We start from the raw sequence: 12,347 nt of genomic DNA, 5'->3' as shown, positions 1-12,347 counted from the left end.
CTGCTGACTCATATACAGCTTCTCAACCACTGTAATCTCCAGGTCCTTTTCTGCAGAACTGCCGCTTAGCTAGTTGGTCCCCAGCCTGTAGCGGTGCATGGAATTCTTCCATCCTAAGTGCAGGACTCTGCACTTGTCTTTGTTGAACCTCATCAGATTTCTTTTGGCCCAATCCTCCAATTTGTCTAGGTCACTCTAGACCCTATCCCTACCCTCCAGTGTATCTACTTCTCCCCCCATCTTAGTGTCATCTGCAAACTTGCTGAGGATGCAATCCATCCCATCATCCAGATCATTAATAAAGGTGTTGAACAAAACCGGCCCCAGGACTGACCCCTGGGGCTCTCCGCTTGACACTTGGCTGCCAACTAGACATTGAGCCATTGATCACTATCAGTTGAGCCCAACAATCTAGCCAGCTTTCTATCCACCTTATAGTCCATTAATCCCATCCATACTTTTGTAATTTGCTGGCAAGAATACTGTGGGAGACCATATCAAAAGCTTTGCTAAAGTCAAGATATATCATGTCCACTGCTTTCCCCATATCCACAGAGTCATCTATCTTATCATGGAAGGCAATCAGGTTAGTCAGGCATGACTTGCCCTTGTTGAATCCATGTTGACTGTTCCTGATCACCTTCCTCTCCTCCAAGTGCTTCAAAATAGTTTCCTTGAGGACCCGCTCCATGATTTTTCCAGGGATTGAGGTGAGGTCTGTAGTTCCCCAGGTTCTTCTTCTTCTTCCCTTTTTTAAAGATGGGCACTATATTTTCCTTTTTCCAGTTGTCCAGGACCTCCCCTGATTGCCATGAATTTTCAAAGATAATGGCCAATGGCTCTGTAATCACATCAGCCAATTCCCTCAGCACCCTCGGATGCATTAGATCTGGACCCATGGTCTTGTGCATGTCTAGCTTTTCTAAATAGTCCTTAAGTGTTCTTTCACCACTGAGGCCTGCTCACCTCCTCCCCATACTGTGTTGCCCAGGACAGCAGTGTGGGAGCTGACCTTGTCTGACAAGTAAATACTGTTACTTCTTTTGCCATGCTTAACACGTAATGTTTGATGACTTTCTAAGACTGTGGAACATAGACTTTTACTCTCCCTAATACTGTCTGTTTTTCCCCATAGAAAATAAAAGATGGCCCCAAAGAAGCCTTCAGGAGCTCAGTATAGGAAGCAAAAATTTCAATTGAAATCTTGTTTGCAGCAAGGGGCAAATTTGATGGGAAAATATTTGAAACAGAACAATATAGATCGGGCTTTAGGCAGTAGCGATCATCCCAGTGCAGACGAAATTGAGGAGCGAAGCATAAATTCAGTTATTTCATTTGTTCTTAAAATTAAAAAATTTCTATAAGATGAAACGGAAGAATTTTTTTTATTTGCTTATATCTGGCATGAATAAATACAGATTTACAGATCCTAGTGTGCAAATTTACCATCTTATATGACTGGGATTAATCATGCATGCAAATTGTGCATCAGAGTCATGAAATGGGCTAATAAAATAAGATATTCAAAAGTTTAACACATGGAGGGGGAGGCTGAAGATGCTCCTCATCTGGGGAGCCATTTGCTCTATGGCTGGTGCTGGGTGAGCTAACACTCTGATCACTTAGGCACCAATCAGTTCCCCTGGAGAAGGCTGGCTGGGGATATGTAGCTGATCAGGCTGGGAAGGCTGATGAACCAATTAGCCATCCCCTGAGAGATAAAAAAGAAGACACAGGAAGGATGAGGGGGAGGAGCTGGGCTAGCTGAATCAGGAGTGATCTGAAAGGTCAAGGAAGAGAGACATCTGTTCCTCCCTGGCTCTGTAGGCAAGGGCAGGAAATAGTGTAAATACTTTGCTGCATGAGACTATATTGGTGTTTGGAATATAAATAAATTCACATGAAATTGCTACTTACTAGGCAGAGTCTGAGAGATTTCAGGGGCATCAGAGGATGTGAATGGATTGTACCCAGTTACAGTTGCAAATTTACTGGTATTTGAGATCATTTGGAAGCTATAAACAACAAATAATTACTGACTTATTGCTCAATATTAATAATATCATAATCATTTATATATGACACCAACATTATCTGGTCATTACAATCTATTTTCAGCTATGGTAAATAAGGGAATTCTCCCTGACTGTTCACTCATATTTGCCTCTGCCTGTTAAAAAGTTAAGGTAAATATGGCATTTAATTCCTTTGATCTATTGTATACATTTTTTTTTATGCCAGGCTTTGGTCAGTTAAATTATTGTTTTTTTTGGTGATTCATATGTAGGGTGACTTACACAGATTTCTAAAACTTGGTTATTAGTTGTAATTATAGTTGGGTTAATAGGGAAATCTGGGAATTCTGGGAAATCACAATCTATAAAAATTATGCACATTTCATTAGCTTTGCTATGAAAATTATTATAGCTCCCAATACATTTGAGATTTAGAAGTTGAGGCAGTAATGATTTCACAGCAAGCTTTGGGAAGTGAGAAATCACATCAGCTATTTTAATGGGAGTCTGCTTTGTTATAGTTAATACTGGGAGCAGTATGAAGTAGAGGATATAAGATATAAATGGCACTTAGTGTTCTGAACCATTCCAAGAATACTTCAAAATGATTTTTCTCATTTTCTGGTAGATTGAATTATGATTTTGACAATGTAATATGCTACTGTTTCATGTTTGGCTGTATTTGTCAAAAACAGTAGGGTAACTTGTGTTGGACTGACTTCTCACTGGTATATGTTTTCAAAGAAATTTGGTATCTCTAATTCACCAGCAGGAGGAGTCTAGGTAGATTTCTTTTGCTTCTCTTTCCTAGTGTTGTCTAAAAGTTCAGGAATTCCCAAATAATGATGTTTTTTCTCACTTTCCCCATTATTTGGGACCTGTGGAAACCTACAGCAAAATATGGATGGATATCTTTTGAGTTTTAAAAGTCCAGCAGAACCTCTGATAAGTGCTACAGCTGCTACTGGCATGATTTAGTGTTAGATTGTGGCCTGTTCCTCCACAGGTATGCAAGGTTGGGTCCCTTCTTCTACCCCTTTGCAGCAGTCAGGCACAGTTGTAGCCCCTGTACTTTTCCTATGTAGCTCCTAGAGTGAAAGACACACCAAAGGGGGTAAGGAGGATGTTGAGCCATGGAGAAGCTACAACCTCTGAAGCATGGTAGCAGTGGGAGTGTTTCTCCAGCATGCTGGGAAACTGCAGAAAGATTTCTGCCTCCTGGAGGTGGAATTCCTCCCTTAGCTTCCTTTTGGGGTGGTGCACTTCAGTGTGCAGCCTTACACTGAGGGTGGTTTATGTATGACTGAACTGTCAATTAGTACTGAATTCTTAAAAGTGAGCGAAAAGCCTTCCTGGAATAACACATTTAAGTATGTTCTGTCTCTTAAAAAAAAAAAAAAATCCAAGTTTCATGTCTAAATTGAGCTGGATCCTGCAGTCCTAGCATGCACAATGCCTTCTGAGATCAATGGGTACCTCCTGTCACCCCACCCCAAACTACAGAGAAATGTAATTTTAGGCTTTATAGTGAATGGTTATATTTTGAATGCAAGAATTGTGTAGGAATGTTTAATTCTTTACAATTTTGATATATTTTCTTCTGATAGAGGAAATAGCCTGTTTCCTACTTTGTTTACATTGTCTAACTTTGCACATAGTCTAATAAAATAAAACAGGTCTGATCTGCCATGAAGTCACACTAAAAATTCCCAGTGACATTAGGGGGAAATACAAGCCACCTTAATCAACAGCGTTCTTTGTCTTGTTAGAGAAACAGTGTTTGGGGTTATTGTTTGAATGGGAAAAACTCTACATCACTATAAGTATAAACAATAAGTCAGCTTTTAAAAACAAATGTGAACTGGGACCTCTCAAGTGGTACTAAATCTTTTAATATATCCGAAATGCTAGCGAGTAAGAGTTGTTTAAATGGGGGTTCTTCAAGTGTGGGGAGCAGGAGGAGAAAGAGGATACTTGATTTCTATTTGCAGTTGTAAGTTAAGTGAAATAAAGACAACCCATACTGAAAAATCCTTGAACAACCTTTTCTAAAGTTTTTGACACATTCTAGAAAATGTAATAAATAACTATACTTCTGCTATGGAATTCTGCTGGTATACAATGATTCAAAAAGTCTATAGAAAGATTTCTTTGTTAAATTCTATTTTTTAAGAGTAATTTCTATAGCCCCTTATTACTTTTCTATAATCCCTATTGGTACGTTCCCTATTAAATTGTATTGAACTTTCTATAAAAGGTTCTGGTTATTAGGTTGGCAAGCAGTAGTGTACTAAACTATCTTATGGAGATATCTGGGTTCACTTTTAGTCCAGGCTCTCATTCCTTGGTTTGGAGGAATGATGATATGCTCATCAGAGGAAGAAGAAGTCTATAGGTATGTATCTTATGTCCTACTACAGTGACTCCTTGGGGTAATTAAGGGCTGAGTATTGACAAGTTTTGAATGGAGCCTCTTTTTCCTTGTCCAGAAGAATGGTGAATATGGCTTTGAGGACAGGCTATGGTGTGAATGCAGAAAACGGGGCAATCTTGATTCTGACAGGGACATAGAAGATCTCTTGTATCTATATTATTATTGTCTCAATGGATTTAGAGTGTAATGAATTTTTTAAATTTTGATTAGCATTTGAATAGCTGCTCTTCTACCATGGTGTGGCAGGGTTGAGTGAAAATTCAAACAGTTCTAGGCTTCCAGAGATTTTTTTTTTATAAAAGGCTATATTACAAGATACCCTAGTTTGATAGCTTCTGAATCATTATCTGTAACAAAGCAGTCTTTCTGAGGCTATTATTGGAAACAATATTACATGGTTTGTTTGCTAGTTTTGGTTTGTTAATGACAGATGAATTAGGAAAAGGACAAGCACAGATGAAACCTTCTAATCATTGTTTCAGCTGGCCATAGTAATTTTTCAGAGTGCTTTAATGATTCTGTTAGTTTAAAGGTATGTGACTAAATTACATCAACAACACATTCCCACATACTTGGGAAATAAAAAGTGCCTTCTAATCTACTAATATGAGATTCTCTGTATTTAGTAACTCAGATTATAAAGTACAAGGAGATATTCTTGTTAATCAGGGTAAATCTTTATTAAATTAAACGTAGTTTGAAATGTGACAGTGCATTTATATACCTTCTGTAGAGTTCAGTAATTAGACACATGGCGAGCATGACTCATCATTTCAGAACGCCTCCTGAAAAAGTTCTTCTCTTTGGTGTTCAAAGCACATTTGCTTTGATATTTTGAAATCAATCAGGAAAATGAACAATACCTACATATATAACACATGCACAAATGCCTTTTGAGATTGATACATTCTGCCTGAGTGAATAAACAAAAACTGTGTGCACATGGGACACATAACTAGCATAGGAAGTAGGTGACAAGATAGAGCCCCCTCCCGCCCCCCCGAATCTCTCTCTGCATTGTTATTTTCTGAGCCTCCTTGCTGCCTGTTAGAGTGACCAGATAGCAAATGTGAAAAATTGGGACGAGGGTGGGGAGTAATAGGAGCCTATATAAGAAAAAGACCCCAAAATTGGGACTGTCCCTATAAAATTGGGACATATGGTCACCCTACTGCCTGTGCTCTTTTCCACTAGGCTGGCAAAGTCCTGTGTCCGCTGGTGGCAGGGCGAGGAATGGAATTGGGCAGGGCTTCATCGGTGGGAGTGGGCCGCCTATACACTGGATTCCCAATAGGTGGATCTAGATTCCTGAGTCCTGGGAGGACTGAAGTTTGCCAAGTGCTGGTTGCAGCAGGCTCTACTGTGCAGGAAGGCTCGGCAGCCAGGTCTAGAGTGGGCCTCAGAGGAAGAAAAGCTATAGCATTTGTTGAGCCCCAGCAGAGGAGCAGGAGAGGTCTGTCTGAGTGGAGGAGATGATACTGGTGTGGAGCAGAGATTAGAGCCCCCACACTGGGGATCAGGATGAGGCTTGCAGGGAAGAGGAGAGATCCTGATGGGATTGCGGGGGGGGGGAGGGAAGGGTAGTTCTGGGGAGGGAGAAGATCCTCAGGTGTTTATGGGGGGAGCAGACTGAGGTGCTGGGGGAGGGGGAGAGAAGATCGCGAGGCTCCTGCACTAGGGCCAGGAAGGGAGGGGTGTGGGGTGTTCCACATCCAGATGTGCTCATCAAGTAACTTTGTGGCAGGCTCCTCCAAATCTGAGTGGTGAGAGCCAATTGACCAGAATGCAGAGTTGGGCTCAGCCCTGCAGGACAGGAGCCTCTGTTGCGGGATGAGTGCAGGGCAAGCGCAGTCCCTCTGCCCCCATGAAGAATATCTTCACCGTCTGCCTGTGACAACCCGCCTGGTGATGAGAGTGAGGACTACAAAATCATGTGCTGCAACTGGTCAGTAACTCACTAAATAGTAGTAGTAATAAAAAAGGAAGCATTTATCCTATATTAGAGGACTGCTTCTGAACCTACCAATACTACTCCTTAATCAGCCATAAGGGTCTCAGCTGAGGATGGCTAATCCCTCTATTCCACAAAGGACTAAGGGAGCCATCTCCGCTAGCGGCAGCACATGCTCAGAGCAAGGCATATTTAACTTGTAATTTTCTTCGTTTAATTAAAAATATTAGATAAAATTTAAGAGTGAACTAACAGAACCAACAGTGAACATTACATTTTTAAAACGTGTTCAGTTTTAACAACCATGATTGAGTGGTAAAAGTTGTTTTTTTTCTGCTCTAATATAACTCTCTTTTTTAGATAGTATCGCTCTAATAAATCTTCATTAGGAGCATATTTGCTTTTGCTAATTCCAGTACTAGTTTGAACATACCTGCAATGCAGAAGTTGGCATTAGCTTGAGACAATTTAATTGCTTTTCCATCAGTTCACAGAAAGGGAGGAGAGATCACTACATTCTTACTGTTACTGGTTCTTGGCTTCTGACTGTGACACTTCACTTACCTTTAAGTGGTAATTACTTCTTATTGGTCTTAAGAGCAAATTACTGGTCGCTGAAGTACATAGATGATATTAAATAATATGAGATGATGTGGCCACAGATTATTTTTTTCCTAAGTACTGTTTAGGCAACAAATCTTTGACATAAAGGTCATGGAAACCTACAAAAGGGGATAGTTGTGGGGGGGGGGGGGAAAGCAGCAAATAAGATCTTTATTTGGCTTTGAAAACATTACTGAATATTTGATGAAACAGACTGCAGGTCTCTGCAGTATAGTTCTAGTTGAATCCCTGCTGGCAGTTATGAGTATGTCCTTTCTGGGGATTGCAGTGGTTGAATCTCTCAAATCACTGTCTGGCAGGGCCAGCTCTAGGTTTTTTGCTGTCCCAAGCAAAAAAAACACAAAAACCTCTGAGAGTGCAAGTGCCAAAGCAAAAAAAAAAAAAAAGGTGTCTGGAATGCCGCACCTGGAATTGTGCCGCCCCAAACACGTGCTTGGTTTGCTGGTGCCTAGAGCCGGTCCTGCTGTCTGGGTGTGGGAAGCATAAACACCAGTGGAAAGAAAGCCACCTTTCAGAGTGTAGACCCTGTCAGTATTCAGGCATTCCATCTCAAAAGTAGTGCAAGACAAACTTCTGCCTCTTCATTAGATGTTTTAATCACCTTATATTTTGATTCCGAATAAATAGCTCAGTATAACGGTATAACTCAAACTTTGCATGTAACAGAACCCCACTTCATATCTCTATTGGAACATAAAGGAGTAAGCTCTGAAGTGTAACATTGTTACACGAGGGTCCCTGCTGTTTGGAATAATTTAATGCTATAAAGGACTTGACAGCATTACCCTCCTCCCACTCTCCTCTCCAAGGCAGGCAGGTAAGCTGTGGAAGAGATTTAACTCCTGTTATCTGTAAAGAAGGAAATAAGGTTTGTATGATTTAGGAAACATTAGAAAGACGTTTAAGAACTTGGAAGCCTCTGATAATCTTTATTTTAACCTTTTAAAATTGTGTATAAGGTTAATTAGGTGCACTAGGGCAAGAAAACCTCCCTTTAGTACAACAATTATTTAGAGAGGATTTAGATTTTATCTTGTGCCTAACGTATGTATTTAATCAGCTGTTTTGACAAGTTGATGTGCTGTAGTGATTTACAGTCCTGTTAACCTTCTTCGGAGTATGTCTTCTGATGGCACTGTGATGGGGCATATGCCCCACACTGGTATTTAAGGGGTTAAAAGAGGCCTAGGGAGGCTGCACGGGGAAGTGGCCAGTGGTAGGGGGACTGTGAGGAGCAGCCAATCCAGGTCCAGCAGGCCCATATAAGAAGAACTGCAGGACCAGAGCAGGATCAGTAGCTGCTGGGGGCTCAAGGAGAGAAGACTGTGCCCCTAGTAGGCTGCAACCCTGTAGCACCTTGGACAGAGCAGTGCAGGCAGCGATCCGGGGAGTAGAGAAGGCGCTCTAGACCACTGCTGGGACTGAGTAGGGTGCTGTGGCCTCAGGGAAATGAAGCGATAGTCGAGGCAAAGGAACGCAGTACATGATTGCGGTTCAGATGGCAGGAGCCCTGCACGGATACAAATTTATACCTGTGGATGCAGATATCCACGGATATAAATTGGTATCCGCAGAACTGCAGGGCTCTCCCGGGGACCACAGCAGTGAAAGGAGCAGAACCTGAGGCCAGTGCTTCCAGGAGCCAGTGCCATGCGCTGGCAGCTCCTCTGGTGCAGCTGTACCGCCCACAGCCCCGCCCCTGGCCCTGCCCCTATCATGCAGCGGTCTGTGTCTTCTGTCGGGGCGTGTGCGTGCCGCTTGAACACGAGCATGACCAGGGACAGCTGCTGGTGAGCCTTGTGCCTGCCCCAGTGGGCGGGGCTGGTGGTGATACAGCCGCATTGGAGGAGCTGCCGGCATGGGGCGCTGGTTCCTGGGAGCGGCAGCCCCATATTCTGCTCCTTTTGCCGCTGCAGTTCCTGGGAGAGCCCTGCAGTTCCGCGGATACCAATTTTATATCGGGTGGAGATTCGCATCCACGGATATAAATTTGTATCTGCGTAGGGCTCTACAGATGGCCTCTGGGCCAGTACCCAGAGCAGTGGGTGGGCCCAGGTCCTCTCCCCCCCAGCCACTGGGTAGTGTCTAAGGGAGTGGAAGAGGTCAATCAGACAGCAGGGTCTAGAAAGATTGTGATTCCCCGGAAGGGGAGGACTTAAGGGACCTGGCTGGAGTGCCAAGCCACGAGGAGAGATCTGTAGATCTGGGAGTGAGTGGAGCAACGGATTGAATCAAGACGGGGGGGGGGGGGGGAAGCAAGTGCGGCAGGAGAGCCTCTAACTTGATCTAATCCTCAAAATGATGAGGGGGAGACACCAGACAGCGGTGAGTGGTGCGCCGCGTGGCAGCACAAACAATTAATTAGTCCATAACCAGATGGCGTGCTGTTTATTCTTGAGCTCCACACTGGCAGGATGGGAAGCTCAAGAAGCCCCAAAGGTAAAGATGTAAGTTAAACCTCCTGTGACTACAATGTTGTAATAAAGAAGGATCTTTTGATTCACGTGTTTGTTCTGAGGGGCATGCAGAAGGTGATCTGGGATGAGACTAGGGGATGCAGATCTGAGTTGACTATTTGCCAAGAAATGCACCATCGATCCAAAATATAGTCCTGCATTGCCTGTTGCCACGGTTCCTTAGAAAGATTGTGTCTGATGCACAACTATTTCAGAAAATGGGTGTCGTCCTATGAATCACCATTTTTGATGTGACTTTGAGATGGAATTGTGAAGTAGGCTGTCTTGATAGTTGGCTACACACAGTCATGTGGCCAGGGACCTGCCTTCATGCCAAATTCCTGGGGCAGCAATGCCAGCAGGAGCAGAAGGTTGGAAACTGGAATTGTCTGGGTCGCACCAGTGAGGATACAAAGGGCAGAGTTGATCGCTGACTCCAACTTGCCACATTGACAAGTGGCGACCCGGGGTGCCACACAGTATTTGGCAAGTGCAACAATTAGGGCATTAGTATATATCTATACGGTTGCAGTGCTACTGCCCCAGGAGTTGCCAGCAAGCCTACGGAGCATTGCAACTTACAACTGGAGTTTGGTGCATGTCTTCTCGATATGTTGTCAAAAAGACAGAGAGCAGTCAAGCTTTATCCCTAAATAAGGAGGATATGGATCAGAAATGACTGGCTGATTGTTCAGAAGGCCCTGCAGCTGTCAATGAGCTAACAGGTTGGCAAGATGTCAATGTCTTCAGCATGTTTAATTTAAGTCCCCACTTCGTAAAGTGTTTTGTCAAGGTCAGATAACAGGCAGGATTCCAGCTCCTCATAGCTTCTAGCTATTGCCAGGCAGATATCATCAGTTTACATGAACTTAGTTGCCGAGGTGGATGGCAGGTCAGCTGTGTATATATATGCTAAAGAGCTTTGGAGTGAGTACAGATTCCTGTGGAAGTCCATTGTTCATTCAATGTGGGAGACTTGAACCATCACCACACTTGATGACCACTGTTCTGTTAGAAGTAATTTTCATAATAAAATCTACAAGTTTCTTGTTTGGGACCATGGAGTATAATTTTAGAACTAGTCCATGGTGCCAAATGTGCTAACCACAGGTGTAAGAAAGTGGGACCCAAACTTCCATTGTTGATGCACAAGGAATTTTGTACAAAGGGGTGGTTAGAAGGGGCACAGGGATAGAACAAAAGGGAGAGGTAGAGAAAACCATATGGAGACAACCAAGGAAATGCAGAATGGAGTGGGGGCAAGAAACAAAAAGGGCATAGAGACTGGAAGGGAAAAGTAGGGTTAAAGAAGGGAAGACAGGGAGATGGGGAAGAGATGGTGAGAGGAAAGCCTGATACTGGGAGAGAAGAGAAATATAAAGTGAATCAGGAGGGATCAGACTGGAGAGATGGTAGATGAAGATGAGGCAGGGAGAGAAGAGAAGTGAAGATGTGGGGGAAAGTGGAGAGAAACAAGGGGAAAGAGGGAAAGAAGAGGTAGGAAAAAAAATAAAGAAAAGGTATTCAGAGAAAAAAAATATAGACAGTCCAACTTGCCCGAAACAGCATTGTCTGTCATTCTGATATGAGGTACTGTCCCCAAGAGTGGTCTAAATCAGGGGATCCCCAAATATGGGCCGTGGTCTGCTACATAGTCCCAGGTGGTTCACAGGGACAAGTTGTAACTGCATCCTCCAGTCAAGCTCTTAGTAAATCTTTAAATCCACGTGACTCGTGTAGTCTTGTTCAGTTTTTATACAAAATTGTGTTTTCCCTGTTTGAACACCACATTTGTCTCTCAATATTTTTTAAAATGTAATTTTACTAAAACTGTTTGGTTTCAAAGATCCTGAAGCATTTCTTTGAGTGGATATTGCTAGGGATGTCTTGTCATTACAACTGTATACATTAAAATGAAAAGGAAACATACATTGTTTATTTACAGTGTTGTTGTTTATATGTATGTAATAAATAATTTCCTCAAGAAGTGTTGAGTGGGCCGCGTGCATATTGCAGCTGCACAGGTGGGGCTCAGGGAGAAAAAAGTTTGGTAACCCCTAGTTTAAGTCCATACCGCTCATCCTGTCCAACTGTGCACTTCTCTTGAAAGTGGTAGAGGGGACTCTCAAGAATTGCAAGTGAAAATTCAGGTGCCTCCTTACTTATAAATGAAGCAAACAGACAAAATGTGTGTGTTTGCTGACCACAATGGTATCAGAAAAATAGAGCACGCTATTAAGAGTTAGGGCTGACGATTCAATTGTGGTTCCAGTGCTTCCAAATGTACTTAGCATATTGGCTGATAAACTCAAAGTATTGTGCTGTACTGTGTTTAGATGACACTATCAATTGTATTTATGTCTGCACATACAAATGTATGAAATTATACATGTATGTAGGAAATGATATTGATTTACGTTTATTCTTTCTGCGATTGCTTGAAAATGTACAAAGTTTTATGAGTTTAGGGGAGGAAAAAGGTTTCCCATTTTGATTTTGGAGGTTGACATATAAGCTATGCAGCAGAAATTCTGTAGCAGTCATTATTTTAACCAATAATGAAACATGAATACTTTTTAAAATTTTGGTAACTAAATAACTTTTTAAATAAAAGGAGAAAATATATAACAGCAATGTTCATGCTTCAAGATATATAGGACCAGAAAGGAACATAACTATAAAACTTGTTATAGCAACCATCCTGTTTCAAGCTATGCTTGTTTTCAAAATGATATTTTTTTTGAATGGCAGAATTTATTGTTAGTCTAACAATAAAGTTTGGGATACAGGCACACTTTGAATGTACTTTCCTGCTCCATAATTTCCCATTATATTGATTTTTAAATACTTTTTGATTCTCGTTTAGC

General features: G+C 42.2%; 1 protein-coding gene across 10 annotated transcripts in view; it reads left to right on the top strand.

Moving 5' to 3' along the window:
* RYR2 (ryanodine receptor 2) overlaps positions 1 to 12,347 on the top strand; it is a 690,844-nt gene that overhangs the window by 61,912 nt on the left and 616,585 nt on the right. The gene's annotated exons all lie outside the window — the stretch shown is intronic.

Source organism: Trachemys scripta, chromosome 3 (genome assembly GCF_013100865.1).
Source record: "Trachemys scripta elegans isolate TJP31775 chromosome 3, CAS_Tse_1.0, whole genome shotgun sequence".
NCBI classification, from domain to species: domain Eukaryota; kingdom Metazoa; phylum Chordata; order Testudines; family Emydidae; genus Trachemys; species Trachemys scripta.
Note: the sequence above shows the minus strand (reverse complement) of the source record. Positions and strands in the feature narration are given on the sequence as shown.